Below are 26,356 nucleotides of genomic sequence, written 5' to 3'. Positions count from 1 at the left end.
AAAGCATCAAAATACATTTATGGTTTAGCACATAAACGCAGTTCTATTCATACAGTGTATAAACAGGTATATCCCTGAGTGTATAAATATACAATCGCATTATTTATATATACTCTTTTCTTAGTTTACTGGTTGTCCCTCTGTTCATGGCAAGCTGTAACATAGTGTGCCGCCAGTGTTACACAGCTTCTCTCCTCCCCCAGTAGGTATGGGAGTTTTTGGTTGTCATTCAGATTTCTGAATTCATGGCATATTTGTGAGAATTTTTGGTAGAAATTCTCCCTGATGCCCTGATATTTTCCACAGGCTGTGAGGAAGTGCATCTCTGTCTCCACTACTCCCTGACTGCAGTGAGAGCATATCCTGTCTTCTCTTGACAGCCTGGTCTGCCTGTGTCTGCCTTTTTCGATCGCTAGGCTATGTTCGCTAAGTCTGTACCTTGTCAAGGTTCTTCTCAGTTTGTTATCCTTTACCATGGTCAGGTAATCAGCTATGTTGTATTGTCTGTTTAGGGCCAAGTAGCAATTGAGTTTGCTTTGGGTTTTTGTTGTTTCTGCCCAATATGACAGATATTTTTCCTTTTGCTTAGCAACAATTGTGTTGGGTCGAATTCTTTGTGTTACCCTGTCACTGTCCTGGGGCTGGTTGTTGTTAGTGTTGTTAGTAGTTACTTCACTGAGTCCCAGGACTAGTTGACTGAGGGTATTCTTCTTTATGGTCAGCTCTTGGCATTTCAGGGCGTCGTAGTGATAGCATTGGGGGTTGCTCATTTGTAGGTGATTCCAAAATTTGGTGGCTCTTTTTTGGATAGTGATTATTAATGGATATTGGCCTAGTTCCGCCCTGCATGCATTGTTTACTGTTTTCCTTTGAGTCCGGAGGATACTTTTACAGAATTCTGCATGTAGGATCTCAATTGGGTGTTTGTCCCATTTTGCAAATTCTTGTTGTGTTAGCGGTCCCCATACCTCACTGCCATAGAGTCATCCTCGGTTCCAAGGGGCTGCCTAAGAAGAAGAACCTTTCAAACTGATGATAAGCAAGGAAGTGCTTTGTGTGATAATGGTCGAACATCCAACAGGATGAAGACATTTCTTTTTGTATTGTAAGCGCAGGCAGCGCAAGGAGCACACATCAACACAAGCACTCCACCCACCCGCCCCTTCAACCACCGTCTGCCCCACCTGTGACAGAGACTGTAGGTCCCGCATTGGACTCATCGGTCACCTGAGAACTCATTGTTAGTGTGGAAGCAAGTTATCCTCGGTTCCGAGGGACTGCCTAAGAAGAAGAAGTATGGTTTGAAATCAAACAGAATGGCAGAAAAACGAGATTAAGATGGTACAATCAAAAGGGGAAGGGTTTGTGTCAATCTATTGTCACGGGCTTTGATCTTTTGTATTATAAAAGGGTGTTTAGAAAGGGAAAAGGTCAACTTGCGAGGAAAACTGCGGAGGGTTTAATCACCCATACAGATGGAAACAGACTCCTCCACTTGATCGCCGGGGTGAGTGGTGTTTGAAATTAAATAGTTAAAGGGAACGGTGTATGTTGGTATTGTTTGGAGTTATAAGGGAATAGTGCATTGAAGTTTGTATGTTATTGGGAGTACAATAAATAGTTAAAGACAGACTGAGTTGTACTGAGTTTGTGAGCCTTGACCATTTGACTCCACCCAGAAGGGGTTCAAGTCGGATTCTGGAATTATAAGACGGGAGGTGCGGGTTCACCTGTGGTGTATGTAACCTGTTCCACCTTAAGAGAACTACTTTAAGAGATGTACTACTTTCTCTTGGCTGCTGTATACTGTAATACCGGTGGTGACCACACCGGTATATAAGTGTTGTGTAAGGATTTGCTGGGCAGTTCAGCCCTGACCTCCGAATAGTAAAGACCTGTTAAAAGTTATTCTTGTTGTCTGTGTCCAGTGATTGATCCTAAACATAACTGGGACACACAGACTCAACAGTGGCGACGAGTCCGATCTTACCCTGCGGCAGTTTTACATCCAAGGCAGCTTCGTCCTCAGAACGGGCGTCGAGAAGAGGCATCCGCCCTCATCATCCTGCTGAGCACCATCGCACGGGAGGCATCGAGAACCCGGGTTAAAAAGAAAAATAATTCTGACCACGAAGCCCTCCATCAGCGACAGGCAGTGATCATCCCTTCTACCACGGTGGTGGGTAAGCCGATCAGCGACACGAGCAGAAAGTCGGCCACATTGGCTGTGGAGTAGGGGAGGGAAAACGGAGGAATAAGGGCGGAGAGCTCGACCACGGCCGGTAGAAAGGGCTGGGCTGCAATCGAGACCGAGAGGCGCAGCGACTGGGGCAGCTTAAGGCTCGAGAGCCGCGGAGAACTCAAACGCAGCCGGTGTACAGGACCGGGCTGCAAGTGGGGCTGCGAGGCAAAGCAGCGTCGGGGAGTGAGAACCGCTGGGGAGGCGAGAACGGCAGCAGCAAGGCAATCGCCATTGCAGCCAGCGGGGGAAGAAGGCAAACGCGGGAATCCGCCATTGTAGTCGGCGGGGGAAGAAGACGAGCACGGGAAAGACCGCCAAGCGCGGGAAGCCGCCATTTTAGTAGGCGGGGGAAGAAGACAAGCGCGGGAAGCCGCCATTTTGAGAAAAAGATTTTTTTTTTTTTAAATTGCAAGGATGCCTAAACATGGGAGCATTAATACCTTTGATAGCAATATCGAAGATTGGACCACGTATGTAGAACGCATGGAAGTGTATTGTACAGCAAATAAGGTACCAAATGATGAGAAAGCACTAACCTTATTAAGCTCAATGGGTGCGAAAACATACGGGCTATTGAAGCACCTTCTATCACCAAATAAACCGGCAGATCAGACTTTCACGAATATGGTTACTGTCCTGAAAAATCATTTAAACCCCACGCCGCTGATGATGGCGGAACGATTTAAACTTTACAGAAGAACGCAGCTGAAAGACGAAAGCAACGCTGAATTTTTAATTGAACTGCGTAAGCTAGCAAAGTACTGTCAGTTTGGAACAGGACTAGCAGATGCGCTGAGAGATAAATTTGTGTGTGGATTGTTAAAAGAAGGAACACAAAAGCGACTGCTTGAGGAGAATGAGCTTACGCTTGATAAAGCTGTCACTATTGCAGCATCGCACGAAGCCGCAGCGAGAGGCACTGTGGAAATGCAGCTACAGTCACCGGAACTCAGCACCAATCAAATGGTCTTGAGTACAGTAAAATGTTATCGTTGTGGAAAGACAGCGCACAATCAAAACCAGTGCTGGTTCAAAAATCAGGAATGCAGAAAATGTGGCAGGCTTGGTCACATAGCTAAAGTATGCCGGTCAGGAAAGAAGACCAGCAACAAAAAGTCACCGCAGGAAAAGTACAGAAAGGTACACAAGGTGACAGAGAACAGTTCGAACGAACAGAAGTCAGATTCAGACTCCAGCAGTAATGAACTGGGTAGTCTAAGAGTACACGGTAGATGTTGGTGAAAATGTAATACGGCGTCATGCTGACCAACTGGTAGAATCGAGAACAAGGGTCGAACCCATGGTTACGGCAGAGACAACCGTGGAAGAAGTTCGTGAACCTGAAGCATCTACCTCAGCAGTGAATGTACCTGATGATGATGTCCAATCCATAAGAGACCAACTAGATGAGTCACCCCAACAACGAGAATCAGAGACCCCTGAAAGACGTTATCCAACTCGAATCAGGAGGCCTCCTCGGAGACTGAATCTTTGAACTGTTTTGCATGAAGTTGTATATATGTTATTATGTTATGTTAAATGGGGATATAACTGTTAAGCTAAAAAGGGAGGATTGTGGTGTATGTAACCTGTTCCACCTTAAGAGAACTACTTTAAGAGATGTACTACTTTCTCTTGGCTGCTGTATACTGTAATACCGGTGGTGACCACACCGGTATATAAGTGTTGTGTAAGGATCTGCTGGGCAGTTCAGCCCTGACCTCCGAATAGTAAAGACCTGTTAAAAGTTATTCTTGTTGTCTGTGTCCAGTGATTGATCCTAAACATAACTGGGACACACAGACTCAACATCACCTACCTACAAGAGTTAGTATGCAGATACAGCAAGCAATTAGGAAGGCAAATGGCATGTTGGCCTTTATTGCAAGGGGGTTGGAGTATAAGAGTAAGGAAGTCTTGCTCCAATTGTACAGGGCCTTGGTGAGACCACACCTGGAGTACTGTGCACAGTTCTGGTCTCCTTATCTAAGGAAGGATATACTTGCCTTGGAGGCGGTGCAACGAAAGTTCACTAGATTGATTCCTGGGATGAGAGGGCTGTCCTATGATGAGAGATTGTGTAGAATGGGCCTATACTCTCTGGAGTTTAGGAGAATGAGAGGTGATCTCATTGAAACATACAAGATTCTGAAGGGGATTGACAGAGTAGATGCTGAGAGGTTGTTTCCCCTGGCTGGAGAGTCTAGAACTAGGGGGCATAGTCTCAGGATAAGGGGTCGACCATTTAGGACTGAGATGAGGAGGAATTTCTTCACTCAGAGGGTTGTGAATCTTTGGAATTCTCTGCCCCAGAGGGCTGTGGATGCTGAATCTTTGAGTATATTCAAGGCTGAGATCGATAGATTTTTGGACTCGAGGGAAAGCAAGGGATATGGGGATAGGGTGTGTAAACGAGGAAAAATCTGGAAGGTAAAACAGAACTAACAGACTCAGGCGTTACCCAGACCAATAGTTTTATTATGTGTGCACACGGGCGAACTATCTCAGCTACCCTTAGCTGGAGACGTTGTTCTCAAAAGAAAATGTGAAAATACAGCATAGTTATACATTTTATTAGACAACGCCCACTTATTACTAATGAGGGTGTGTACATGAGAATATTGATATTTCATTGGTTTACATGGTTAATCAATCAACTATTAGGCCTGCCCTTTGAACTCCAGTAACCTCTGGATACGTCAGTAAGAGCTTATGGACTGTGAGGGGCTTCATTCTAACTTCTGCTAACTTAATTATGTAGCCAGGTGACCAGCCTTCAAGGCCTTATCTGCAGAGACTTTGTCAATGTGCCTTTGTACTTTTATCTCTTCCAGGAGCAGGCCCCCGCTCTCAGCATTTACTCAGTGTAATTATAAGTAGCTTGTAATTATAAGTAGATTGTAATTATAAGTAGCTTGTAATTATAAGTAGATTGTAATTATAAGTAGATTGTAATTATAAGTAGATTGTAATTATAAGTAGATTGTAATTATGTCCTTGGTCAGCTAAACTCATTTAGTCTAAAAGGGTTAACACAGCCAAGTATCCCACGGTGCTTTGCGTTTGTTTTCCAGCCTAACGAGACTGAATGGTACCTTTCAGACAGTTTTATACCGGTCGAATATTGAGGCCCACCCCTTTATATCCCCTAAACCAAATTTTATTCTAACAATCCCCCCTTTTGGCCCTTGGCTAAGCCCAAGGTAGCCAACCCTTATCCGTCACCCATGGTTGCCCATAGGTTTGCCCCACTTAGTGTTGCCCTTTTGCAAGCACCCAGGCATCCCCTGGATACTTACATACACAAGATGCTGTACCTCATCTTTACCAGGTTCCCTTCGTGGTGGCCACCAGTCCGGGTGGAAGAGAGGCAGAACATCTGATAGTCCTATCAAACTATGATTGTCTCCCCTTTTATATGCACCTTACCCCGGTAGATACTACTCCCGGTACCACTCAGATGTGTCCTTTGTTGAGATCAAAGAGGCACTGGGAACATTCTCACCCAGGCTCTGTTTTACTGCCTTTGCCAATCTTTTCATCCTCTGCCCACGACATTTATTACAGGCCATGAAAATTAGGAAGCACATTACAACAAACTGCACTAATACATGTGAGATTAATCTAATCCAAGGATGGATCTATATATTCAGTCCCCAACTCCAGAGGTCATCCCACCAAGTGGTGACTTTAATTTGGTCAATGTCATGCTTAATGTTTCTTTTGTTCTGTTGTAGGTTATAATAAACCTTCTGGGAGAGGCGTATCTCCGTTCGCAATACTTTCAAGTGTTCAGGCAACGGGGGTATCGGATACCCAAATGTGTTCTGATAGTCTTTTAAGTCTTTCTTGATATCTTCAGAAACTTGTAAGGTGGTGAGGTTATACTGGTGTATCTCCACCAATTCCTCGTGTCCAATCCGTACCGGGATTTCAGGAATGAAGCAAAACTCTGAACTTGGAATATCACAAGTTAGATCGGCATTTTTAAACATTTTAAAATTAGTTGTAACAGAATATTCACCCTTTCCGGCATATGCCACTTGAGTGGGTTTTAAATACGCCTCTAGGACCTCCATGGTACAGTTAATATCCTGATTGGTACCAGTATAGTTAAACCCACACTGTGCCTCTGGGCTGTGCCCAATACTAAGTGGACATACAGTGATAGCATGTCTAGTAACACATCCCTCCAATTTCGTTCCAGCCAAATTTCCTTTAATCTTTATGGCATATGGTAACATATTGTGATGGGATATGTGCATTCCGTCCTTCATTGCCCCAATATTCTGGATCCGGTACACCTCTCATACTTGGGCTTCAGCTGCCATTACCGGTATTACCAATACCAACCCTAGGAGCCCTCCCCCATCAGGTTTACACTCGACTTGTGTGGGGTACACCCGAACCATTGCTCTTAACTGGCAATCCGTCAAGCTCCTGCCTGCCAACATCCGTTTAGAGGTACCATCCCCCTTGTGCCCACCAGTCAGGTTCACCCTTAATTGTTGATTCGTTATCCATAAGGGTACTTCCAAGGCCTGTATCTGGGCCAGGTTTTCTCTGGTCTGTTCCACAATCCAGTTACCATATGTGCTACATATGTCATTAGCAGCCGCCTGCTGAGATGCATTGTATTCTTCTTTTATTAATTTATTAATGTAAGAAGTCACACAACACTAGGTTATAGTCCAACAGTTTTATTTGAAATCACAAGCTTTCAGAGCGCTGCTCCTTCGTCATGTGAAGTGGAGAAATGCATAAAGACACAGCTTATATAGTCAGAGAATAATGTCAGATGATTACAGGTAATCTTTCTAACTGCCATTTGTCGCACCTCGGCAGAGAGATAATCACAGCAATCAAAGGTGTGAATGGTGTCCAAACAGGTTAGTCAGGAAAACATTACATCAAAGAACAATGAGGTGGGGTCACAAGGGGTCAAATGTTGCAGATGCTGGGGTCTGTATGAAAAACAAAATACAGACAAAAAAACATTTTTTTTGCTGGAAATCACAGCAGGTCCGGCCGCATCTGTGTAGAGAGAACAAGCCAACGACGGCTCGAGTCTGGATGACCCTACGTCAGGTGGGGTTACATGTAGCGTGACATGAACCCAAGATCTCGGTTGAGGCCGTCCTCATGAGTGCGGAACTTGGCTATCAGTTTCTGCTCTACAATTTTGCACTGTCGTGTGTCTCGAAGGCCGCCTTGGAGAATGCTTACCCGACTCGAGTCATCGTTGGCTTGTTTTCTCTACACAGATGCGGCCGGACCTGCTGTGATTTCCAGCAAAAAAAATGTTTCTTTGTCTGTTTTTTGTTTTTCATACAGACCCCAGCATCTGCAACATTTGACCCCTTGTGACCCCACCTCATTGTTCTTTGATGTAATGTTTTCCTGACTAACCTGTTTGGACACCATTCACACCTTTGACTGCTGTGATTATCTCTCTGCCGAGGTGTGATAAAGGGCAGTTGGAAAGATTACCTGTAATCATCTGACATTATTCTCTGACTATATAAGCTGTGTCTTTATGCATTTCTCCACTTCACATGATGAAGGAGCAGTGCTCCGAAAGCTTGTGATTTCAAATAAAACTGTTGGACTATAACCTGGTGTTGTGTGACTTCTTACATTTGTCCACCCCAGTCCAACACTGGCATCTCCACACCATAATTTATTAATGGTTTGGGCGTGTGTTTCTAGCACTGTAACTATCTTTTGCAAATGTATGGTCAACGTTTGATCCTCAGATAATTCCTCATCTGTATTTTCCTTTGTTTTTTGTAATACATCTTTAATGCGAGACCCTAGGTCTCTAACCTTCTGATCCAGTGTCGCCAAATCAATAGTGTTAACAACTGAGGTACCATATTAAAGGCAGTTGCTGCATCATTTATCACAGACCTTTTACGTCTCCATATCTGTTTGTGTTTTTTACGGTGCCCACCTCCATTCCATGTCGCGCCTTGTTTTAACACTTGAGTTAGAAGGTGTTAATATAATTGTTGAGTTTTGTTAGAACACCACGTAGGTAAGGCCGCATCGGTTAAATCTAGCACTACCAGTACAAGCTCATGTTGCACGTTATCATACAATTAGTTTACAAGATAACTTCCATTTATCAAATCATAATTTTCCTTCTATCACTGTGGGGAAATATTAACTTAACATTAAGAAACTTAAATTTAATAATGTCCAATATCTTTAAATTTCATACTAAAGTTGTTGCTTGGTGAACTTAAACAGCTGTCAGTAGAAAGGGTTAACTCCTCTGCAGGCTTTTGAAGGTGGAGGAAAACATTATCAGCCTTACGCAATTGCGTCACTTCACGTGAATAAAAAAAAACATTCCCAATCGAAAAAGACAGTTGTGTTTTCACACTTTAACTAAACACGAACACTTGGGCTTCATTGGTCAGATTCCCTTTCTCAGCTGCCCGCTTAGCTGCCTCATCTGCCCATGCATTGCCCTGTTTCTTGGATTGCTTTAATGTACAGTTCATGCGTTCCACCATGCCCGAACTTTGCGGACGATAGGGTATGTGGAACTTTTGTTTAATTCCTATTAGTTTACATATATCCTTCAGTATTTTGCCCGTGAGGTGCGTTCCTTGGTTGGAATCTATTTGTAAGGGTACCTCCCCTTTGATCAAATCCTGTATAGGCTGGGCCATTTCTGCATATTCTGGGATAAAGTGGTCCCTTCCTGCTGCCATCTCTAGCTGCTTGTAAGTACGGAACTGTGATAAATCAAAGCACGCAGCCAGTGGTTGCGTGCTGCTCCTCTTGGTCCTAGTGCCCCTCCCATCTGTCTTCGGGCACTTGTCTCTTCCCTTGTGTTATTATGTATCCTAGGTAGATTTCTTCGTCCTTCCCTACCTGTACCTTTCTAGGGTTTAACTTTAGTCCCGCATTCTGTAGGGCTCCCAGTACTGTAGTCAATCAAATATTGTAGAGGGACCTGTCACTATCGGATGTTCTTGCGGAGCGGAGTTATCTTATTCAATTCAGACTACACCAATCCACACCCCGTGGCCACAATGAAAGTCCGGCTTCAATAGGTTAACCCACCTCACAACTCCAATTCAATCCAAACCAATCCCCTTTTCAACCAACCAGTATCACTTGGAAAAGAAAGAAGGAAGCCATTTCAATGAAGAAACAATCATTCATGCCCTGCAAACATTCACATTCAAATTCATTTTCTTCCAGGCACACCGGCAAATGTAACGTCAAGGCCGAAGCCCATCCTCTGCATCAACAATGAACAGGCAAAACAAAACAAAATAGCACATTCTTGCAGAAAACAGTAAATTACGTCATATTTCTTATTGTCCTTTCTTCAGATGTCTTTCCAAAATACTATAAAAACAGTGAATATAACTGGAGAAAAATTAGTTTTTCAACATTTACACAAATTAAATCAAACTACTTTGGAAGACTTCACCATAGCAACCACAACTCCAAGGTTAAATCTTAGACTGAAACTTGATCTTTTGTTAAACAAATTGTTTTTGTTCTTCTCAGTTTTTTTTTTACACACCAGCTTAACTTAAATTAGTTCAAAGTTTTTTTTTCCAATACTGGGGGCACAATCTTATTCGCACATTCTTAAAACTTCCAAAATCCAAGACAAGACAAAAGGGTTAAATGCTTTTTTAACACAGAGAAGTGGGTGGAGCTAAAACACACAACAGACATTTTTCTTTTTTTTTTAAGGACAGACTTTCAGACAAAGGAATATTGTAACTTCTTAAACATTCACAGCCAGGAAAACGTTCACACTCCAACACACACCTTCACACAAACTGAAATTCCAGCATATCCTCAAGGTTCCTTTCACTCAGCAAATCTTGTATTTTATTTGCCTCAGCACAGATGTTAATAACTTCCATGTTAGTAAAGCTTTAAGTTTATTTTTTTTTAAATCGGTGACTCAGCAGCTTTTCCTGGCTTTCCAAATCCCTGTTTTTTTTCCCTTCCTTTGCTGAGTTTTCAAATTGGTTAGCCTGCAAATTAGATCTTTTTCCTTCTTTATCTCTGCATCCTTTCTCGGCATTCTATATAACTTCTGACTTACTTCTCAACAGTTCTTATGCTACCCTATCATTCACCCACACACACTTATTTTGCGCACACTCACTTGTCACGGGATCACGATCCTGTGGTGTTTAGTTCCCTACACCTGGCCATCATTTGGGACTACGTCCTCTTATTTCAGGCTCAGGCAAGGTGTTTCAGATAGTGTCGATCACCCCGTGACTCTCAAGGATACAATCTTATGTTTTATCGGAACGATGACACAAAACTTATGCTCTAGACAGACAAACACTTATACTCTAAGCAGACAAACACTTATGCTCTAGACAGACAAACACTTATGCTCTAGACAGAAACACTTATGCTCTAGACAGACAACCACTTATGCTCTAAGCAGACAAACACTTATGCTCTAAGCAGACAAACACTTATGCTCTAAGCAGACAAACACTTATGTTCTAGACAGACAAACACTTAGGGGGAGAAATTCGGTTGGTTGCACCAGCGATTATCGCCTAAAGAGGCCGAGAATTGGGGCATTACCCAATTTCTGAGCGGTCGCAGGGAGACTAACGCCTCGCCCCATATTGACCATGCATTTTGTGCCGGCGCAAAGTCTTAGCACGCGCTCGTGGGCGCAGGCTGATCATGACGTCATTTCATGGTGTAACGCCTTTTTTGCGCCGGAACCGGAAATTGGGTGGCGCCCGCCTCTGTTGCACCTGGCGCTAATAGTGACAGTTCAATGGAGCATTCCCCAGGCACTCTCGGAGTAGGGGGGTGCTACTTAAAGGGGTCAGCACTGTTCCAAAAACGTCAGCCCTTTTGTGTGAGCAACTTGCTGGCTGGTTTGAAACAGTGGGGCAGCTGCAGTGCTAGAGTCTTCTTGCCATTCCAGCAGTGGTGCCAGAGGACCTTTAGCCCTGTGAACATTACCTAGCTGCTGGTAAGCGCTGACAAGCTGGACCTTGAACACTCTTATTATGGGGGCTGCGCTGTGAGTGAACATCCTGCTGCAAGAGCATCTTGAGAGGGCGCAGAGACAGAGGGACAGAGGGGCAGGAGTGGCCAGGAGGAGGAGGGCCAGCAGACGTCGCCACAGCAGACCTTACGCAGCGAGGGTTTCAGACACCAGTACACCTGCCACAACATCTCGGAGGAGCAGTTTCTCCGCAAGCTCCGATTCCATAAGGAGGTGGGGTCTGATCTGTGCCAGCTGCATCAGGATGTTCCTCTGCCGCGCATACGGTGCCCGACAGCTGTGCCGGTTCCTGTAAAGGCTATTGCAGCCCTCCATTTCCTCCCAGACAGGTCATTTCAGGCGCCGCCTCTGAGCATTCCCGAGGATTCCCGCCACCACAAGGGGTTCTACTCCCTTAATGAGCAGCTGCTGTGTGACCACCGTCTGCTGATCTTTGTGGGCAGTGCACAATACCCTGGCATCAGCCACGACGCTTTCATCCAGCGTCGGACCAGAGTTGCAGACCTTTTCGACGGCCCGGCTCACCCACGAGGCTGGCTTCTCGGAGACCAAGGCTATCCTCTGTGCCCATGACTTTGGACCCCGTGACGTCCGCCCAGTACACAGGCAGAGGAGAACTACAAATGCAGCCATCAGGCGATGCTGAACACTGTGGAGCACACAATCGGGCTGCTCAGGCAGCGGTGCCGATGTTTCGACCATTCGGCCGGCAACCTGCAGTACTCACCGGTGTGAGTCACGCACAACGCAGTTGTCTGCTGCATGCTCCACAACCTTGCCATCCAACGCACCCAGCCAATGCCAGCCGAGCTTCAAGGACCAGCAGAGGAGGAGGCAGAGGAGGAGGCAGAGGAGGCAGAGGAGGAGGAGGAGGCAGAGGAGGCAGAGGAGGAGGAGGAGGAGGCAGAGGAGGCAGAGGAGGAGGAGGAGGGGAACGGGAGGGTTTCTGAAACTGGAGGGTCCACTCGCCACAATTTCATGACTAATCATTTCCAGGCCCCACTGACGGATTGCTTGGTGTGTTTGGGAGCGGGCCAAACGGTTCACCCAAAGCCTCTGAGGGGCAGATTAAGTGCAAAGTGTTTAGATGTCCACTGAAAATGAAACGTTTTCTTTATTTTTCAAAAACTGGAGCCTTCCATCCACACAAAGCAATGGCTGAACCAAGCATAACTAACAATAACAGTTCAGTAAAGGGGAAAAACATAACTCTCGATTGAACACATCAGCATGCAGAAATAAATTCTCTGTCTGCAGAACCCGCGACAGTAAACAAAACATCCCCTTCATTAACAAGAGCTGCAGAGGGCCTTGAAATTCTGAGCCTCGCAGTCTCTGCGGCTCCCTCTACTTTGGACCCCTTGAGGGGCTTCGACTTCTATTTCTAGCATGCCCCCTTCCCTCCCTGCGGCTCCTCCGTAATGGAACCCCCGTGGCTGCATCAAGGCTGGGGGAGGCCTGCTGAGTGTCCGAAAGCGCAGAAGCCCCTGAGGAATGGGTTGTATGACCTCTGGGCTTTGAGGGCCCGGGGGCTGACTGCTCCAACTGCTCATGGGCGGGAGCAGTCTGTCCTGCAGGTGGTGGCAGCTGCAGTGCAGATGTGCCAGTGGTGGCATCAGGAATGCTGATATCCTCAGAGCGGACACCTGCTCCGTGGGCGTGCGACACACTGGCACTCTGATGGGGCAGCAGCGCAGCATGCGCCCCAATCGGCTGGCCCACAGATTGATGCCCTGCTGTGCTGCTGGAAGGTCCCCGGGTAATCCTGCCTGATCCTTCAACGGCGGCAGCAGTCAGTGCTCGCATGGCCTCAATCTGCGCCTCCATGAGGCCAGCGAGTGACTGCGTGGTAGGTGCCAGTGCTTCAATGAAGCCCTGGAAAGTCCTTCCAACGGCCTCGGTGAAGCCCTGGACAGTCCTTTCCAGTGCTTCAGTGAAGGTCAGCGCTCTCCTTTCCTGAGCATCGGAGAAGGCCTGCGCTCTCCTTTCCTGTGCATCGGAGAAGGCCTGCGCTCTCCTTTCCTGAGCATCGGAGAAGGCCTGCGCTCTCCTTTCCTGAGCATCGGAGAAGGCCTGCACTCTCCTTTCCTGAGCATCGGAGAAGGCCTGCGCTCTCCTTTCCTGTGCATCGGAGAAGGCCTGCGCTCTCCTTTCCAGTGCTTCAGTGAAGGCCTGCGCTCTCCTTTCCTGAGCATCGGAGAAGGCCTGCGCTCTCCTTTCCTGTGCATCGGAGAAGGCCTGCGCTCTCCTTTCCTGAGCATCGGAGAAGGCCTGCGCTCTCCTTTCCTGAGCATCGGAGAAGGCCTGCGCTCTCCTTTCCTGTGCATCGGAGAAGGCCTGCGCTCTCCTCTCCTGTGCATCAGAGAAGGCCTGCGCTCTCCTTTCCTGTGCTTCGGAGAAGGCCTGCGCACTCCTTTCCTGTGCTTCGGAGAAGGCCTGCGCACTCCTCTCCTGTGCTGCACCGAAGTCCTGGAGACTCCCTGCCAGTGTGTCAATGGCTTCAGGCAGCCTTGCCACTGCAGCAATCAGCTCATTGTGCCTGAGCCGAGCCTGGGCGCTCATTTGACCTAGGGCCCGAACCTCCTCAGCGCTCTGAGCAGCAGTCATGATGGCCTGACTCGGCCTCCACGGAGACGGCCCCCGAGCTTCCCTTCCCCCCCTGCGTTGGTGCAGCCCGCCGGTTCCTGGAGTTGGCTCCTCCTCAGATGCAACCCCCTCCACGCCAGAGCTATCCTGACTCTGCAGCTGGCGTGCCTCCCCTGAGGCTGGCACGCACGTTCCGGCTTCCTCCAGCTGGTCGCCTTCGGAGTCAGTGGGACTGGCAGCTTCAGGCCCCACCTCCCGATCTGGTGATGCAGCATCTGAAAGCAGGGAGGTGGAAGAATGGCTTCAGCTAGAGGAGAGGTTGGCAGCAAGGGATGCAGGATTGGTCCAAAGTGATGACATGGGTCCACTGTGAAAAGCATTCCGCTGGGGGGTCACAAGTGGAAGGACACAGATCCAGAACGACATAACCTTACCTTCGCCATGCACAATGGGGTCGGCTGCTGCAGTGGTGACAGGGCCAGTCAGGCGGCCGCCAACAATCCGGTGCACGCGCTCCTCCAGGTCCGTCAGGCTCTGCACGTGTGGAGGTCCTCCACCGGTCTGAATCTGTTGGCGGCGGTTGCTTGCCAGCTTGGACTGCAGGAGAAAGGACAGGAAAGGATGAGACATGCTGGCCTCAACTGTCATGCCATGCCCCCCTTGGTGGAATAGCCCTGACATCATGGCCTCAACTGTCATGCCATGCCCCCCTTGGTGGAATAGCCTTGATATCATGGCCTCAACTGTCATGCCATGCCCCCCTTGGTGGAATAGCCCTGACATCATGGCGTCAGCTGCATGTGCAAGTGTGTTCCCAGAAAGGGCCCTGGAAGCGTGCTGACAGATGGCCAATGGGGCATGGCGCACCCATTGGCCATAAAGTCAGCTGCAGATGATGGCATGAGGAGGACAGTAAAAACATCACTGACCCTGACGACCCGAGTGAGGTCGTTGAATTTTTTCCGACATTGCGAAGGCGTCCTGACCACCAGGCTGCTGAAGTTCACCCTCTGAGTGATGGCCCTCCATGCTCTGTGGTAATCCTGCAGCCTAGGCCTCCTTCCATTGTCCGCGTAGAGGACCGCTCGCTGACGGTCCACTGCACCCACCAAAGCATCCAACGCATCGGTGGTGAAGCGCTCAGCTCGTTGCCTTGCCCTTTCCATCCTGACAAAATTCAGTTCTTCAGATCTCAGATTTTGGCTGCTGGGCCTTCTGGATCCACCCCTTTAAGAGCTGGCCGGCTCCTGACTGTCTCGTGATCCTTGTTGATTGATTGAGCCTACGCTGTGCCCGGACGGGCCGATATTCGGTTGCGCCGGCATGTTAGTGCCCTAAGTCTGCCGTGCAATGCCTGATTTAGCGCAGCGATCTCCTTAGGGGTGCAACGACCCAATATCGCGCAAGGTGGCGCAGAAGTGTGCCTGGCGCTGAACTTTGCGCAACGCCAGGACTAGCGCCCCAAATGCAGCATGGTGGCATAGTGGTTAGCACTGTTGCCTCACAGCACCAGGGACCCGGGTTCGAATCCGGCCTCGGGTGACTATCTGTGTGGAGTTTGCACATTCTCCCCGTGTTTGCGTGGGTTTCCTCCGGGTGCTTCGGTTTCCTTCCACAGTCCAAAGATGTGCGGGTTAGGTTGATTGGCTATGATAAATTGACCCTTAGTGTTAGGGGGATTAAATACATGGGGTTACGGGGATAGGGTGGGATATGTGTTGGTGTAGGGGTTACGGGGATTGGGTGGGATATGTGTCGGTGCAGGCTCGATGGGCCGAAATGGCCTCTATCTGCACTGTGGGGTTTCTGTGATTTCTGTGAAATGCGGCTATACCCAATTTCTAGGCCTTATGTTCTAAACAGACAAACACTGAGACCTAGAAATTCGGTTGGTTGCGCCAGCAATTAGCACCTAATGAGCCCGAGATTTGGGGCGTTACCCAATTTTCGGGTGGGCGCAGTGATCCCAGCGCTTCCTGCCATATTGAGTAGCCTTTCAGCGCCGGTGCTAACTCTTTGCACCCGCTCGCAGGCGCAGCCAGATCATGACATCATTTCATTGTGCAATGCCTTTTTGGCGCCCCGGGCCGGAAATTCAGTGGCGCCCCCCTCCATTCCGCCTAGCACTATTAGTGACAGTTGGATGGAACGTTACCAGGTCCTTCTCGGACTCGGGGGGCGCTCTTTAATGGGGACAGCACTAGTATAAAAGTGGTAGCCATTTGGCCTGGCCATCCTGCTCGCTGCTGGAGAGAGTTGCAGACCTTCAGTTGCAGAGAGTTCTTCTCATTGAGCCAGAGCAGCCTTGGGACCTTCAGCCCTGCCCAGAACAGTTTGATCCTGAGAGATGACTGCGTCTTACTCGTCTGACAGAATAATGGGAGCTGCTTTGGAGGGGAACGTCATCCTGGCTGAACAACTGGCAAGGGGACAGAGACGGAGAGAGAGAGGGCCGGGATTGGCCAGAAGGAGGAGGGCCAATGGACGTCGCCAAATCCGACCATACACTGCCAGGGTTTTCAGGCAGCAGGTCTCATACCTTACCATGTCGGAGGAGCAGTGTGTGCGAAGGCTCAGATTCGGTAAGGATGTTGTGACTGAGCTGTGCCACCTGCTTGCTGAGGATCTGCAGCCACGGCTAGGGTGCAGGACCTCTCTGTCGGTGGCTGTCAAAGTCACTGTTGCCCTCAACTTTTACGCCAGCGGCTCGTTTCAGGTAGCAACTGGGGACATCTCAAATATCTCACAATTTGCGGTGCATTGCTGCATCCGGCAAGTGACAGCTGCCCTCTAAAGAAGGAGGCATGAATTAATCACCTTCCCTGTGACCTTGGAGAAGCAGGGAGAGCGCGCGCAGGGCTTCGCAGCTATTGCGGACTTCCCCATGGTGCAGGGGGCCATTGATTGCACACACGTGGCTTTGCGGGCGCCATTACAGAATCCTGAGGAGTTCCGCAACTGCAAGGGTTTCCACTCCCTTAATGTGCAGCTGGTCTGTGATCACCGGCAGATGATCATGGCGGTCAACGCACAATTCCCTGGCACCAGCCATGACGTGTTCATCCTGCGGCAGACCTCAGTGGCTGACCTTTTTGAGGCCCCGGCTCACCCACGAGGCTGGCTTCTTGGCGACAAGGCTATCCTCTCTGCCCATGGCTCATGGCCCCGCTCCATTTGCCCAGCACTCCAGCAGAAGAGCATTACAACAACAGCCATCAGGCGACCAGGAACATTGTGGAGCACACAATTGGTGTGCTGAAGCAGCGTTTCCGTTGTCTAGACCATTTGGGGGGCGCCCTACAGTACTCGCCGGAGCATGTGGCTCGCATCGTCGTTGTCTGCTGCATGCTCCACAACCTGGCCATTCGATGCACCCAGCCAATGCCAGCCGACCCTCAAGGTCCAGCAGAGCAGGTGGACGAGGAGGATCAGGAGGAGGAGGAGGAGGAAGATGGGAGGGCTCCAGAAACTGGAAGGGCCATTCGTCAGAGGCTCATAAGGACTCAGTTCTAGGCCCCTCGGACGGAATGCTGGCTGTGATTGGAACAGCGCCCTTCGGTTCGCAGTAAGCCTATGAAGGCCACCATGATTGTAAATAAGAACATAAGAACATAAGAAATAGGAGCAGGAGTAGGCCAATCGGCCCCTCGAGCCTGCTCCGCCATTCAATAAGATCATGGCTGATCTGATCCTAACCGCCAATCTACTATCACAGAACCATCTCCTGAATCTAACAGAATTAGACACACGAAATAGGAGCAGGATCAGGCTAAATGGCCCCTGGGCCCGCTCCGCTACCCACAGGGCCATGTCCGATCCGAACCTAGACTCATGTCCAAATTCCTGCCCGCTCCCCGTAACCCTTAATTCCCTTTACTTCTAGGAAACTGTCTATTTCTGTTTTAAATTTATGTAATGATGCAGCTTCTACAGCTTTTTGGGGCAGCATATTCCATGGACCTACCACCCTCTGAGTGAAGTAGTTCTTCCTCATCTCAGTTTTGAAAGAGCAGCCCCTTATTCTAAGACTATGCCCCCTAGTTCTAGTTTCACCCATCATCGGGAACATCCTCCCCGCATCCACCCGATCCAACACCTTCACACTCTTATATGTTTCAATAAGATCGCCTCTCATTCTTCTGAACTCCAATGAGTAGAGTCCCAATCGACTCAACCTCTCCTCATATGTCCATCCCCGGGATTAACCGAGTGAACCTTCTTTGTACTGACTCGAGAGCAAGTATGTCTTTTCTTAAGTATGGACACCAAAACTGTATGCAGTATTCCAGGTGCGGTCTCACCAATACCTTGTACAACTGAAGCAATACCTCCCTATTTTTATATTCTATCCCCCTAGCAATGAAAGCCAACATTCCATTGGCCTTCTTAATCACTTGCTGCACCTGCATACTAACCTTTTGAGTTTCGTGCACCAGGACCCCCAGATCCCTTTGTACTTCAGTACTTTCCAGTTTCTTGCCATTAAGATAATAACTTGCTCTACGATTTTTCCTGCCAAAGTGCATAACCTCACACTTTCCAGTATTGTATTCCATCTGCCAAATCTCTGCCCACTTACTTAGCCTGTCTATGTCCCTTTGCAGGTTTTTTATGTCCTCCTCACTCACTACTTTCCCTCCCATCTTAGTATCATTTGCAAACTTTGATATGTTACACTCGGTCCCCTCCTCCAAATCATTAATATAGATTGTAAAGAGTTGGGGACCCAGCACTGACCCCTGCGAAACACCACTAGTTACTGATTGCCAGTCTGAGAATGAACCATTTATCCCAACTCTCTGCCTTCTGTTAGATAGCCAATCCTCTATCCATGCCAGTATATTACCCCCAATCCCATGATTTTTTATCTTAAGCAATAATCTTTTGTGTGGCACCTTGTCAAATGCCTTTTGGAAGTCTAAATACACTACGTCCACTGGTTCCCCTTTATCCACCCTATATGTTACTTCCTCAAAGAACTCCAGCAAATTTGTCAAACATGACTTCCCCTTCATAAAACCATGCTGACTTTGTCAGAATAAATTATGATTATCCAAATGTCCTGTTACTGTCTCCTTAATAATGGACTCCAAAATTTTACCTACCACAGATGTTAGGCTAACCGGTCTATAGTTTCCAGCCTTCTGTCTACTGCCCTTTTTAAATAAGGGTGTTACATTAGCAGTTTTCCAGTCTGCCGGGACCATTGCTGAGTCCAGGGAGTTTTGGAAAATTATTACCAATGCATCCACAATCCCTACCGCCACTTCCCTCAAGACCCTAGGATGTAAGCCATCAGGTCCAGGTGATTTATCCGCCTTGAGTCGCATTATTTTACCGAGTACCACTTCCTTAGTGATTTTGATCGTGTTTAGCTCCTCCCCCCCTATAGCCCCCTGTTTTTCCAGTGTTGGGATATTCTTAGTGTCCTCTACTGTAAAGACTGATACAAAATATTCATTCAGTGTTTTTGCCATCTCCATATTTCCCAATATTAATTTCCCGGTCTCATCCTCTAAGGGACCAACATTTACTTTAGCCAACCTTTTTCTTTTTATATAACTATAAAAGCTCTTACTATCTGTTTTTATATTTTTTGCTAATTTACTTTCATAATCTATCTTCCCTTTCTTAATCAATCTTTTTGTTAGTTTTTGCTGTCTTTTAAAGTTTTCCCAATCCTCTATCCTCCCACTAGATTTGGCTACCTTATATGCCCTTGTTTTTAGTCGAATACTATCCTTAATTTCTTTACTTAGCCACGGATGGCTGTCTTTTCTTTTACACCCTTTTCTTCTCAGTGGAATATATATTTTTTGGAAGTTGTAAAATAACTCCTTAAATGTACACCACTGATCATGTATCGTCTTACCCTTTATTCTATTTTCCCAATCCACTCTACGCAATTCCACTCTCATACCTTCATACTCTCCTTTATTCAAGCTCAGCACGCTTGTTTGAGATCCAACCTTCTCACCCTCTAATTGAATATGGAGTTCAACCATGTTATGGTCACTCATTCCAAGGGGATCCTTTACTAGGACATTTTTAATTAATCCTGTCTCTTTACACAGTACCAGATCTAAGGTTGCTTGCCCCCCGGTCGATTCAGTTACATACTGCTCAAGAAACCCATCCCTAATACACTCAATGAACTCATCCTCAAGGCAGCCCTGCCCAATTTGATTTGTCCAATTAATATGATAGTTAAAATCCCCCATAATTATAGATGTTCCCTTATTACAAGCCTCAACTATTTCCTGATTGATACTCCGTCCAACAGAGTTGCAACTGTTCGGAGGCCTATAGACTACGTGCACTAGTGTTTTTTTCCCCTTATTATTCCTTACCTCCACCCAAACTGTTTCATTATCCTGATCTTTTGACCCAATATCATTTCTCTGTATTACAGTGATTCCTTCCTTTATTAACATAGCCACCCCACCTCCCCTTCCTTCCTACCTGTCCTTCCTGATCGTTAAATAACCTGGTATGTTTAATTCCCAGGCATTGTCACCCTGCAGCCATGTTTCTGTAATGGCCACAAGATCATACCCATATGTAGTTATTTGTGCCATTAACTCATCTATTTTGTTACGACTGCTACGTGCATTTAGATAGAGAACTTTCAAATATGTGTTGTGACACTTAGGCCTAGAAATTCAGTTGGGCGCGCCAGCCGTTAGCGCCTTAGGGGGAGTAGATCTCGAGCGCTAGGCGCTTATCGCCCGGGTGCAGCGCGATCTGCGCCTCTCCCCAACTTCAGGACACATTTAGCGCCGGCGCAAAGTCTTAGCGCGCGCCCTGCTGCGCGCGCAGATCATGACGTCATTTAATAGTGCAACGCCCTTTGTGCGCCCCAAACCGGAACTTCACTCGCGCCGGCCCATTGTGCGCCGGGCGCCCCGAGCGACTGTGAAGTGGAACGGTACACAGGCCAGCCGGGCCGGGGGGAGCGCTAATTAAAGGGCACTTACCCAGCAGTATAAAGGCCAGCCATTTTGCAGCATTCACTCTTGTGCAACGGTTTTTTGGACAGAGACCAAGGAGGAGAGTTTACTGGTTTGGACCAACACTTGGACAGGTATTTTTGGCTCAGGCCAGAGCTTACCAATTATCTTAGCCTTCATTCAGAGCTCAGTGTTTGCCAGCATATAATGGGGGCTGCATTGGGTGGCAATGCTGAATTTCAGCCTTATGCCAGAAGGGCTTACAGACGCCGTGAGAGAGTGGCAGCCCTGGCTAGACGCAGAGGGGGCAACAGGCGTCGCCAACTGAGGCCTTACCCACGCAGGGTATACCGCCAGCAGACCTCCTATCTGACCATGTCTGCCGCGGTGTGTGTTAGGAGGCTGCGATTCCGAAGGGAGGTGGTTACAGACATCTGCCGGCTGCTTCAGAGAGATCTGCAGCCACAGCTGATGCGCAGGACGTCTCTGTCGGTGGCAGTGAAGGTGACGGTGGCTCTCAACTTCTATGCCTCCGGCTCCTTCCAATCCGCTACTGGGGACATCGCTAACATCTCCCAGTTCGCCGTGCATTGCTGCATCCGCCAGGTGACCGAAGCCCTTTTCAGAAGGAGACATCAATTCATCTCCTTCCCCATGACCCTGGACAAGCAGCAGCAGCGTGCAGTGGGGTTTGCAAGAATAGCGGGCTTCCCCATGGTGCAGGGCGCCATTGACTGCACGCATGTGGCTTTGCGGGCACCTCTTGAGCATGCCGAGGATTACCGCAACCGGAAGGGCTACCATTCCCTCAATGTACAGCTGGTGTGTGACCACAGGCAGCGCATCCTAGCTGTCAATGCCCGCTTTCCAGGCAGCAGCCACGATGCCTTTATCCTGCGACAGACAACTGTGGCTGACATGTTCCAGGCACAGCCTCCCCCAAGAGGATGGCTTATCGGGGACAAAGGCTATCCTTTGTGTACCTGGCTCATGACCCCGCTCCGCGCGCCCACGACCCCTGCTGAAGAGGCATACAACGAGAGCCATCAAGCGACGAGGAACCTCATAGAACAAACAATCGGCGTGCTCAAGCAATGGTTCCGCTGTCTCGACCGCTCCGGGGGAGCCCTCCAGTATTCGCAGGATCGAGTCTCCCAATTCGTCGTCGTTGGCTGCATGCTGCACAACCTGGCTATCCGCAGGACTCAGGCACTGCCACCTCACGTTGGACCACCACCTCAGGAGGAGGAGCAGGAGGAGCATGAGGACGACGAGGACGAGGAGTACCAGCCCAGGAGGGAAGCACAAGGTCCAAGGGCCGCCCATCGTCGGCTTATTGAACGTCACTTCTAGGCCCCCTGTCAGGGAATGGCTTGTGCCAATGATAGAACATGATTGCAGCCGCTCCGCAAGCCCTCAGCCGGTTAAGGCAACAAACACTTCAAAGATCAAACATGGACAATGTGAATAAATAAAATGCTTTATTGTACAAACTCTGGGCCCTTCCCACATGAAAACCAAAAACAGAGGAAACCCCCAAAAAACACTCAAACACATTACTCGCTCCCACAACCTGGGGAGGATTAACAAAATAGGGCAACTAAAATGGCCGTCATTCTCGGCCTTCGTCCAAAACAAACATCACATCATCGGCCTTCAAAAAACAAACATCCAATTCTCGGCCTCAAGAAACAAACACAAATGGCCACACATTCGACTATTTGGCCCACTTGGGCGATGCCTTGGCCATCTTTGGGTGGTCCCTGCCCGCCCTGCTGCTCTGCCTCAAAGTAAGGCCATTGGCTGCTGCAAGGCTGGGGGCAGGCTCCTGAGGGGCACATGTCGTGACGGCAGATGCCCTTGGGGGTCGGCCTAGTCGAGGTCTGGGCGTCGAGCGGCCGGCTGTTGATTGCTGCGGCTGTGGCTGGCCAGCATCAGTCACTGCAGCAGCTCCTGGCAGCTCCACTGGGGGAGTGGCAGTGGCGGCTGGAGGAATGGCGGCAAGCTGGCGGATGGCAGGCGCTCGCTGGTCGCCTGAGACACTGGCACTCGCCCGGGCCAGCACTGCAGCATGCGCACCAATCTGCCGAGGGACAGACCGATGTGCTGCTGCAGCGCGCCGGGTGCCCTGGCGATGCCTGGCTGACACAGCGAGTGTGGCAGCAGTGAGTGCCCATGTTGACCTGTTCACTGACCGCAGCAGAGCAGCCAGTGACTGGACGGCACCACTAATCACCTGGCCAGTCGCTGAAAGATCTGCCCGGTATTCCGCCCGACTGGTGGCCTCTAAGGGCCCGAACTCGGCCACACTCCGAGAGAGGGAATCGATGGACTCAGGCAACCGTGCCACTGCCGCCATGAGCTCCGTGTGCCGGCGCTCCGAGTCTGCGGACAAGTCTTCGAGGCGTTCCATCTCCTCGGCGAAGAGCATCTCCTGACTGGAGGCCGGACTCTCCCTCTGGGGAGAAGGCCGCCAAGCTGGCCGACCCTTCCTGCGTTGCTGGAGGCCACTGGGCCCAGCAATTGGACTCCCCTCCGATGCATCCCCCCTCTGGGGAGAAGGCCGCCGAGCTTCCACCCCCCTCCCGCCTTTCTGCAGCATGCAGGTCCCAGGAGCTCCCCTCCCCTTCGACACTTCCGCCACGCTGCCCTCCAGGGAAGACGTGTCCCCTACATTGGCCTGGGTGGCCGCGGCTGAGGGTTCCCCTGATGGGCCGCCTTCCTCTTGCTCCTCCTCCTGCTCCTCCTCGGAGGGTCTGTCACTGGCAAGTTGAGGGACCTCCTCTTGACCATCTGAAAGCAGGAAGGCACAAGAGTAGCTTTAGAGTGAGGAGAGGGCGTCAGTGCGGGATGCATGAGTGGTGGCATTCAGCGCATTGGTCGGACAGTGGCAAAGGATGTAGATCTGATGCGCAAGTGGGACGAGAGAGGTGCAAAAGGTGATGTCCTTACCATTGCTTCCCAGAACAGGGTCGGCATCTCCACATGCAATGGGCCCAATCACCCGGCGACCCATGAGGCGCTCCACGCGATGTTGCAGGTCGGTGAGTGGCGGGATATGGGGTCGTCCTCCCCCGGTCGCAGTCCGGCTCTTGCGATTATTCGCCAGCTTGGCCTGCAAGAGAAAGGACGGCCTCTAAGTACAGTGTGTCGCCGTGATCTTGTGTGCACTGCCTCCCATGGTGGAATAGCCTGGCCAGTGTGTTGCCATGATCTGGTGTGCACTGCCTCCCATGGTGGAATAGCCTGGCCAGTGTGTCGCCATGATCTGGTGTGCACTGCCTCCCATGGTAGAATAGCCTGGCCAGTGTGTCGCCATGATCTGGTGTGCACTGCCTCCCATGGTGGAATAGCCTGGCCAGTGTGTCGCCATGATCTGGTGTGCACTGCCTCCCATGGTGGAATAGCCTGGCCAGTGTGTCGCCATGATCTGGTGTGCACTGCCTCCCATGGTGGAATAGCCTGGCCAGTGTGTCGCCATGATCTGGTGTGCACTGCCTCCCATGGTGGAATAGCTTGGCCAGTGTGTTCAGTGCAGAATGTGCAATTGATGCTCATGCCTGTGCCATAGCTGCTGGATGAAGGCTGGCCATTAGAGCTTTCAGGTCCCTTTGCCCATAATGTGAGGTGCACATGCAAGGATGAGGAGGTCATTGGAAAGGGTACTCAACCTGACAATGCGTGTGAGGTCATTTAACTTTTTGCGGCATTGGGCACCGGTCCTGGGGACGTCGCTGTTGGCTGACAGCTTGCTGGCGATATGCCTCCAGGCTCTCCTGTAGACGCGGACCGTCGCCTTCTTGCCATTGTCTGGGTACAAAACATGGCGCCTCTTCTCCACAGCAGCAAGCAGCACACTCAGATCACGCTCTGAGAAGTGCTGCGCACGTTCACGGGCCTTCTCCATGTCTTCAGGCGCTATTTGGGTCCAGCAGCAGTGTTCAGGCCTAGCTGGAGGGCTCCACTATCCAGGGCGTGGCAGCAGACACAGTCGACCCTTCCCCCTTAAGAGCTGGCCGGCGCCAGGGTGTCTGCTGTCAGTCACGAGATGGCCGCACCTGCGCTGCGCCCGGCCTCGGCGCTATCGATCACCACCTCCGGCTTAGCGCCCAAAGAGAGGCGTCCAACAGCAGTTTTAGCGCTCTCCCGAACTAGTAGGGCGAAGCTAATGAATATCGGAGAAGTGTCCTAGATTTGGCGGCGGCCGCAAACTTTAGCGGACGCCCCACTTTAGCGCACCAAAAGTGGCGTCAATGAATTTCTAGGCCTTAGTTCCTGCTTTTGCCCTTTTTATTACTTTACCTTTTACTCTATACCTTCTGCCCCTTCCTGACACGCTCTGGTTTTTAATTTCCCCACTGCTACCTAAGTCTATGACCTTCTCTGTTGTCATTTTTATTATTTGCTCTCCAGGAACCTCCCCCCCACTAGTTAGTTGAAAGCCCTCTCTACAGCCCTAGTGATATGATCCGCCAGGACTCTAGTCCCAGCACTGGCCAAGTGAAGCCCGTTCCAATGGAACAGCTCCCTCCTGCCCCAGTACTGGTGCCAGTGTCCCAGGAAGCAAAACCCATTTCTCCCACACCAGTCTTTGAGCCACGCATTTAACTCTCTAATTTTATTTGTCCTAGCCAAATTCGCTCGTGGCTCAGGTAATAATCCAGAGATTATTACCCTTGAGGTTCTGTTTTTTAATTTGACCCCTAGCTGCTCATACTCCTTTAACAGAACTGGCTTCCTAGTCCTATCTACGTCGTTTGTACCAACATGGACCACGACAACTGGATCCACCCCCTCCCACTGCAGGTTTCTTTCCAGCCCAGAGGAGATGTCCTTAACCCTGGCACCGGGTAGGCAACACAGCCTTCGGGACTCTCGCTCTCGGCTGCAGAGAACTCTATCTATCCCCCTAATAATACTATCCCCTACCACTGCAACATTTCTATTTACTCCCCCCTCTTGAATGGCCCCCCGTTCCACGGTGCTGTGGCCAGGTTGCTCATCCTCCCTGCAGTCCCTGCTCCTGTCCCCACAGGGAGTAAGAACTTCGAACCTGTTGGACAAGAGCAAGGGCTGCGGCTACTCCAGCTCTACCTCCTGGATCCCCGTACCTGCTTCACTCGTAGTCACACCGTCCTGTTCCTGACCATGGGCTACATCTGAATTAATTAACTTCATAGGTGTGACCACCTCCTGATACACAGAGTCCAGGTACTTCTCCCCCTCCCTGATGTGTCGCAGTTGTAAAGTCTGCGCCTCAATAATACATGGACTTCGGGAGAACAGTTTAACAGGTATTTTACTGAACAAGAGGCAGCTTGAAACTGAAACTACAGAAGCCTGCTAGGGCCTTTTATACAGGGGTGTTCACTGCCGGTACTGCAGTCTAATACCAGTTATTCCCTTAAAGGGACATACACAACAATTCCTCCCCTTTTAGATAAACAGTACATAACATTCATTTAACAACTAAATAATAACTAATTACAATTACAATTTTCTCAGTAATATATACATCAACTGAAATAGTCATTTATAAGTTCAGTCTTT

Source organism: Somniosus microcephalus, chromosome 4 (assembly GCF_052327205.1).
Source record: "Somniosus microcephalus isolate GS21.2 chromosome 4, FLI_Smic_1.0, whole genome shotgun sequence".
Lineage (NCBI taxonomy): Eukaryota > Metazoa > Chordata > Chondrichthyes > Squaliformes > Somniosidae > Somniosus > Somniosus microcephalus.
This window is presented reverse-complemented; position numbering follows the sequence as displayed.